The 8,647-nt window shown below is 36.9% G+C and overlaps 1 long non-coding RNA gene across 1 annotated transcript in view; it reads right to left on the reverse strand.

Moving 5' to 3' along the window:
- Positions 1–2,514: 2,514 nt before the first annotated feature.
- Positions 2,515–8,647, reverse strand: part of LOC132013094 (uncharacterized) — a 19,505-nt gene continuing 13,372 nt past the window's right edge. The window contains exon 4 of the long non-coding RNA XR_009402875.1: positions 2,515–4,066. This is a non-coding gene — a long non-coding RNA (uncharacterized LOC132013094). The remainder of the gene's footprint in view (positions 4,067–8,647) is intronic.

The raw sequence follows: 8,647 nt of genomic DNA on the forward strand, positions 1-8,647 counted from the left end.
CTATTGTAGGTACCTCATATAATAAATATGGTTGGGGGAGGTGTTTGTTTTTCATTCATTTATTTTAGATGGAGAGAGAATGCAAGAAAAGGGGGAGGGGCAGAGTGAGAGGGAGAGAGAGACGATAACTCCCTTCTGAGCACTGAACCTGATTTTGGGCTTAATCTTACAACCTTGAGATCATGATCTGAGCCAAAATCAAGAATCAGATATTTAACTGACTGAGCCACACAAGCACCCCAGAAAATAAGCTTTTATTACATCATTTTATGAAGACATTTTCCTGCATAAGATGATTTTAGGAATGATAACAGGATGCCCTATTTTCATGAGGACCATATTGAATAGAATGGAATGGGACTTTTATGTTAAAAGGGGAATGGAAAATATAAGTTATACCTAGCTAACGGCCATTAAAAATGAAACAAAACAAAACAAAACAAATAATTACAGCAAAATTGGTTCTACACTGTTGCATGGAATGTAGGATTCCCCAGTTCTTCATGGAGAATTTTCAACGCTTGAAGTTTCACAGAGACTATGATAGTCTTCTCCTCAGCATTATTCATGTATGTCTCATTGTTTCTCAGTTAAGCCATTGCTAGGATACTTTAATGGAAATTTTCTATCTACTTTTTTATCTGCTTTCTGTATTTTAACCATCTTGTACAAAAGAGATTCAGTGGCAATTGTGGACAAAAGCAAAGTGAGAAACATGCAGCCACACAGGAGGCTGCTACCAACAGTCATGCAGGCAAAGTTAAAGGTCTTTCCAAGGGTAACAACTAGGAGGGATAAGTGATCAATTTGGAAAAACAATATCCAATATGTTTCAAATCCATGCCAAACTTGCAGAGGAATGGAAACAAATGAAACCAGAGCAATAAGGCAAAAGACCATGTTTAGTTATTATCATATTACTGGTCACTTATATTTAAGAGAATGAGATGTATACCTAAGTATACATTAGAATTATGTTCAGTTGCATTGTTGGCTCTGGTTACATTGAGGCTTACGTTACTACCTCTTGTGTTTATCCATTTAAAATAGTATGTTTCTTTATACATTGCACTTCAAAGTAAAATGTGCACTCTGATTTATATAATTCCATATTTTGAGAGAAAATACTCAGGTTTATTTGTAAAATTAATTACTAATTATTTTTAAAATTTTATTTAAATAACTGCAAGATACAATCAGAAGAGGAATATACATGTTATCGAAAAAGTTTTGCTATAAATTGTTAGGGAGGAAAAATTTTCCTTTATCATTTAAGGACTCTTCTAGCTAATCCGAAAAATAAATTGACATGAGAAAGATTAATTTTTTTAATGTATGGGGACCCCAAATATATGAGAGTTTTAAAGGCAGAAAATTAAAATGAAGTACGTATGCCATCCTGAGCTAAAGAATGGAATAGGAGGCTGAGACTTTAGAGGGAAGGAGGACAATTCACAGGGAAATAAGTGAAGGGCAGATATTTGGTAGTAATGTATTCGCTTTACCAGATAGATGGAACACTTGGAAAAAAAAAATTATCTCTGGCAAAAACTCATTCTGGGAAAGAACCTCAATTTATATTTTTCTAGATAGTTAAGGGAGTGGAAAATTGTCTCCGGGGACTGCAGGGTCTCAATTGCCTTCAACTCAAAATAGTCCATGTGCTAAAGTGACACATTTTGGGGTGACTTGTTCTGAATCCCTTTGAAGTATATAAACATGATATAAATATTTTTGCAAAAGGCAGAATGCTAAGATGACTAGATACACCTTTTCTTCCTTTTAACACAGGCAGAATAAGTTTATCTTAGTTAAATATATGTGGATAAATATGCCAATATTATCAGCCCAGATCCATTAATCTAGTCAATTCATAAAAGTCACGTTATTTTAATTCTCCTTGGTGTCACTGTTACACTTGTTGTGTAACAACACAACACACTGTTGTGACCCCAAGATCATGACCTGAGCCAAAACCAAGATTCAGATGTTTATCTTACTGAGCCACCCAGACATCCCACCAATAAGATTTCTTTATGAATTTTTTTTTTCTAGGGGCGCCTGGGTGGCTCAGTGGGTTGAGCCTCTGTCTTCAGCTCATGTCATGATCTTGAGGGGTCCTGGGATAGAGCCCCACTTTAGCTCTCTGCTCAGCAGGAAACCTGCTTCCCCCCTCTCTCTGCCTGCTGTTCTGCCTTCGTGTGATCTCTCTCTCTGTCAGATAAATAAATAAAATTTATTTAAAAAATTTCTCTAAGTAGAATATATGTAGGCAAAACAGTAAATATTTAGTACATTGAACAAAATTTTCTTTAACTTATGTAAAATATTAAAGGATTTAAAATTTTAGAAATATATATAAAGTTAAAATCCTCAGCACTAATGCAGCATCCTTGTAAAATGTTTTGGTTTTATTTGTTTTTAAGACGTTAGCTGATCCATGTCATGTTCATTAAAAGTAGATTTTTTTTAAACATCCTAAAAATTTCATTATTATACCACTAAATTGTCCCAAAATATTCTCTAAAAATTTGATAGCATTATGATTGGAGACAGAAAGCTATGTCAGACATTATATTTTGATGGATTTTGATAACATACAATTAACTTATTGTATTTCCCAGACATTGAGAAATATCTCCACCCTAATTCTTACTTTGGGCAGAGATTCTTTCAAAAACATTTAAGATGAATCTTGGAACACTGAAAAAATAAAGTAAAATTAAAATTTAAAAAAACATTAAGAATGTAAGTTGACTCTAAGTTCAAAACTCTAGGGGCATCTGGGTGGCTCAGTTGATTAAGCATCTGCCTTCAGCCTCAGGACATGATCCCAAGGCCCTGGGATCAAACCCTGTGTTTGGGCTCCCTGCTCAGTGGGGAGTCTGCTTTTCCTTCTGCCTGCATCTCCCTATGTCTGCGGCTCCCTCTCCCTGCTGTGTTATCTCTCTCTCTGTCAAAAATTTAAAGTTTTCTTGGTTTGTTTACTTTTTAAATGTAATTTGAGGGTCAAATTGCTTATTATTAGAAATAAGAAGTCCTAGATATAATCTTTTTATGTCAAACTGCTTGTCATGCTATAAACTTATTCTTCAATGTGGTGCCTTTCTGGATTGGATGGGAGCCCCCAAAAGTGGGGTGATGATGGGGTGGAAGCCAGTAGCATGGGTGGTGAAAGGACTCACCCAAGGCAGAACAAAGGAGATAGAAGTTGATTGAATACACCACAACGAAGTAGCAGGCAGGATAGCAAAGAAGTAACTGCCACAAGGCAGTGGGTGGGGGGTGTATTTAAAAGGGGGCCATGAGGCGGTATGGTGATGTGTGAAATTTCCCTTGTTTTGGTAACTTTATCTGGCTTTAATTAGCTCATTTGTTACTTAGGGTTATTGATATTCGAGGTGGGCTGCCTTCATGGGTGTGTCTGTATTCAGCCAGGCGGTAGCTGTGGGCCCTTTTGCCTTGGTCGAGTTTCCATTGCTCAAGCCTGTTGTCTAAAAGTGTCCTCTATGTCCAACTGCCTAACCCATTTCTCTATTTTCAGGAGGATAGGTGCAGTTATCTCTTCAGGGATAGGTCTATCTTGCTAGTGAGGGCTGTATGGGCTTCACTTTTCCATTTCTTACAAATGGTTGTAGGAATCTGAGTGGCCTTAGGTGCCAAACCTGTGAGTCTTTATTTCAGATTCCACCTGTGTCCTTAGCTTTGCTTCATTGACTGCCAAGGCTGACTTCTTTTCAGAGTGTTAAGAAATGGCTCTCTTGGGCTGAGATCTGCACCTCTTACAGTAGTGAGAAGGGTCTTACAGCTCAATATGAAGATATTTTGACCCCAGATTTGGTAATCTTAACCTTTCAGTTTGAGCTTCTGTGTTGAGATCAAGATTTCAAGGACTTGCACTAGAAAGGGGAATACCAGAACTGTATGCTGTGCAGACAGCACTCCTCTTGCACGAGGTCTTGGTGCTTTACTGTGGGGCACAAGAGAGATCTGCTGTCTCTCGGTCCTTGCTTGTCCACCTTCAGGCAAGTGAGAGTCCTGGTGCCTGCAATGAATCCTCCACATCCTGCAAGTGGAAACAGATCAGTTTCATTCTACTTTTCTAAGTTATTTGCACTTTCCACATCTTTTATTGGGAGGAACCCTCATAAAAATGAAATACAACATCACAGACTTGTTTTTTTGTTGTAGCTGAAACAATTCTTATTTCTCTATTTATCCATAAATTCATTTCCACTCTCATCCTCCTGTATATATATCAAGTCAACTGAAACCAACATGGACTTATTATAGTGTGATCATTTTTGGGCACCTAAGCCATATTAGCTGCTCAGGAGCCCCCAGATTTCCTCTGCACCCAGTTATCACTATATTGTACATTCACTGAACTTGGGATAGATTCTTCTTCATGGTCTGTTGGGGTTTCTAGCAATGCATATAGTAAGGTGCTCTGCAAATAGCAGGTACCCCAAAACATTTACTAACAGATTATTGAATAAATGCATGAAGACACACAATAAGTGAATATTATAAGTGATTGTTCTAGACAATTAGAATTTTGAAAGACATTGGGGTTACTTAGACACAAAAAGAATACTCCTTATATAGACAAAGCTTGATTATTAAGATCTTTGAAATTCTGAAAACTGAAAGCATGCTTTTACAACATCAGAAGAACATCAGAAGACACAACAATTTTATTTTGCACATATATATTTTCATTGGTTATGAAATCTGTGTTGTATAATTCTGCATTTTTCTATATGGAAGATAAACTAGAAAAAGAGAAGAAGAGTAAGATGAACAGGAAGATGAGAGAAAGAAGGAATAAAAAGCAACAGAAATACAAAGGAAAGAGAGTAGAAGGCAATAGAATCAGAAATAAAGGAGAAAAGAAAAAATCTGAGTAAAATGAATGAATAAGCCATTGATACTATAAATTGTAAAGAAACATTGTCAGAGTTTTAGACAACATTGGAAATTCAGGTTTCCTTTTGACTATGATAACCCAGAAAAAAAGAAATACAAAATTTCCAACTAAGATTGTTAATAAAATATAGAAATATAAAAATTTGTAAAAACTGTAATTATTTCCATGAAAATATTTCTGTGATCCCATATACGTGTATCATATGTGTTTGTGTATAGTTTATATATAGATACTATAATATTTATATTATATACACACAGTGTTAAATAAATTTTATTCCAAGATTAAAACATAAGTTTAGGTTTCATTTATGAGGTTTTGCAATGCAGGGAATTGCTCTTTGAGAGAATCACTTGATTTTCTCCTAGAATGAGAGATTTATTTGGTGTTGATTGTACTGTTTTCACATGTACAAGCTGAAGGGCAGGTGTTGGGCAGAGAAATCCAAGCTTGAAGTCAATTATTTTTGTGATTTAGTTGAGGTAATAGACAGTTAACTTCCATTGGAATTTTTCAAAGGGGTTGAAATGCAGCCAAGTGAATAAATTTCATATACCTTTGTTGGGCCACCAATCCATGTACTCATGACTTGAGAGTCTAAACATGTCCTTCTATTGTTCATTCACTAGTGTCTCAGATACGTAAGTGATGTTTTCCCCAATGAGCTTGCTAGATAACAGGAATCTGGAACTATCTGTGTCCAATATTTCCATTAAATGTTTGGGATGCTTGGGCAACTGAGAGAAAGAGTAAGAGGAGTGGCAACACCTGCCCTAAAGGTTTAAGCTGTAGAATAAAATGTGTGTGATCTTTTCTGGGCTTCTCACTGGGAGAGTCAATATATTCCCCAATTTTCCTTTAAAAATGTCTCCAAAACAACAACCAAAGGAACTATGATTCAATGTGAAAAGTGCTATAGAATGATGTACTGGGCTTTTACATTTTCTTGCTCCCAACTGATTTCAATACAGAAGAAGAAAAACTAAAAAGAAAAAATGAGGTTTTCAGAAGCAAGAGGAGGATGTGACCAACTCAACTGGCTTGTTTGGAAAAGGATTCATGGAAAATGCAACAGTTGGGCTCAGAAAAAGATATAGTTGGTTATTGATAAACTAACTACCCCCAAAGTTAGTGTCATGAGTCAAGGTCATCTAATTTCAGGTGGGTTTGCAGATATCTGTGGTGAACTGGGGGAAGGCTTGGAAACGGTTGGGCTAGAATAATGTCTACTGAGTGGATTCAGTTCTGCCCCATATCATTCTCTGGCTGGCTTTTCCAGGGGAAAGTTCTAGAAGGAAACCAGAAAGCTCAAAAGCTCTTGAAGTTCAAATCTAGGATTAAAATACCATTACTTCTGGTACCTTCTATTAGCAAGAACAAATTTCAAAACTACCCAGATTCAAGGGAGAAATAGATTCCAATTCTTTACAAAAACTGTGAAGTATATTGCAAAGTATGGGTGCAAAGAAGCCATTGATTAAACTTGTTAATCCAATCAATTCACTAGGAAAGAGAATACAGATAGATGATAGAAAGATGATAGATAGATAATAGATAGATAGATAGATGGACTTTACACACATGTATTTATCCGAACCAAAAAACCATTATATGATCTAGTGTGTAGATAAACTGTAACATACTATATAGTTGCATCCTTGCCAAAGAGTTTTTTTGTTTGTTTGTTTGTTTTGATTTGTTTTGTTTTTCTTTCATCTCAGGAGTTTATGACAAGGTAATGAATCAGTGTAAAAAGAAAGCAACATTTATGTTATATCCACAGTTAATCAGAATCCATCATAAATTTATAATTTTATATATTAACTTTGGCACTGTGTTTGGTTCTAATCTTTTTGAAAAAATATGTATGTATTAAAAAAGCAAAGAAATAAAAAGTTTATATTTCTCCTTTTTATATTTATTTATTTTTAAAGATTTTATTTATTTATTTTACAGACAGAGATCACAATTAGGCAGAGAAGGGACACCTAGGTGGCTCAGTTGGTTAAGCAGCTGCCTGAGGCTCAGGTCATGATCCCAGCATCCTGGGATCAAGTCCCACGTTGGGCTCCTTGCTCAGCAGGGAGCCTGCTTCTTTCTCTGCCTCTGGCTGCCACTCTGTCTGCCTGTGCTCACTCTCTCTGACAAATATAAATAAATAAAATCTTTAAAAAACACACACACACACAAACAACTAGGCAGAAAAGCAGGCAGAGAGAGAGGAGGAAGGAGGCTCCTTGCCCAGCACAGAGCTTGATGTGGGGCTCAATCCCAGGATTCTGGGATCATGACCTGAGCCAAAGGCAGAGGCTTTAACCCAGGTGCCCCTATGTTTGTCCTTAAAAAAATAAATTCTGTTATAAAAATCTGAATGAGTTTATGTTTGGGATATTCTTACTTAAAGAAGATATGCAATCTGAAATCTACAGGGGAGGACCCTGGAGAGAAATTCAAAGATTTTAAATGGTTATCACCCAGAGAAGCTTGGATGAGAATGTATTTTCACCACACTTGAATGGCACTTTTGAGGCACTTGGACAAACACACAAGTTTTTGTGGCATTTACAGAATTTAATATTGGGAAATTGGATGATATACCTCTAAAAGGCAGATAGTTATCCTCTTGAAAGTCTGAAAATTTAATATTACAAGAATTATGCAATACTGACACACACATATTAAGATGTGAAAAGGGAAACAAACAGTAGTTGCAGATATACGTCCACAAAGAGAGTCACAGGGAAAGTTACACATATTAATTTGAAGTCAGGCTGCCTTTCACTTGGGAAACTCTATAGAGTAGGTCCTGGAGAGAATAACACCATGACAGAACTCATTTATCATGCATGTATGGCTAATGGTTAAAGATTCTCCCTAGTAAGGCAGGGTAGGTCAGGCAATCTCCTCTCTTTCTGTATGCCTATCTCACACATACACAAACCATACATTAGAAGTCATTGGCTTTATATCTGCTTTTCCATTTCTTTGACTCTTACCCCAAAATAATGCAAACAATAGAAATGATATTTCCATGAAACTATTCATACAAATAATATCAAAAGTAGAAAATAGACTATGCTATAAAATAAAGATATGACCAGTTATATTACCTCCACATAATAATTACATACACTCTTGAAAAGTGATTTTAAAAGTGACTTTAAAATCGGGCTCTCTGCTCAGCAGGGAGCCTGCTTCCCTCTCTCTCTCTCTATCTCTCTGCCTGCCTCTCCATCTGCTTGTGATATCTCTCTGTCAAATAAATAAATAAAATATTAAAAAAAAAAGAAAAGAAAGTGACTTTAAAGATTAAATAAAAGAGGGGGAGTCAAGATGGTGGAGAAGTAGCAGGCTGAGACTACTTCAGCTGGCCGGAGATCAGCTACATAGCTTATCTAAAGATTGCAAACACCTGAAAAATCCATCGGCAGATCGAAGACAAGAAGAACAGCAATTATGGAAACAGAAAAACAACCACTTTCTGAAAGGTAGGACCGGCGGAGAAGTGAATCCAAAGCGACAGGAAGATAGACCCCAGGGGGAGGGGCCGGCTCCCGGCAAGCGGCGGAGCAACGGAGCACAAAATCAGGACTTTTAAAAGTCTGTTCCGCTAAGGGACATCGCTCCAGAGGCTAAACCGGGGCGAAGCCCACGTGGGGTCAGCGTGGCTCCAGGTCCCGCAGGGTCACAGAAGGATCGGGGGTGTCTGAGTGTCGC

This window comes from Mustela nigripes, chromosome 3 (genome assembly GCF_022355385.1).
Source record: "Mustela nigripes isolate SB6536 chromosome 3, MUSNIG.SB6536, whole genome shotgun sequence".
NCBI classification, from domain to species: domain Eukaryota; kingdom Metazoa; phylum Chordata; class Mammalia; order Carnivora; family Mustelidae; genus Mustela; species Mustela nigripes.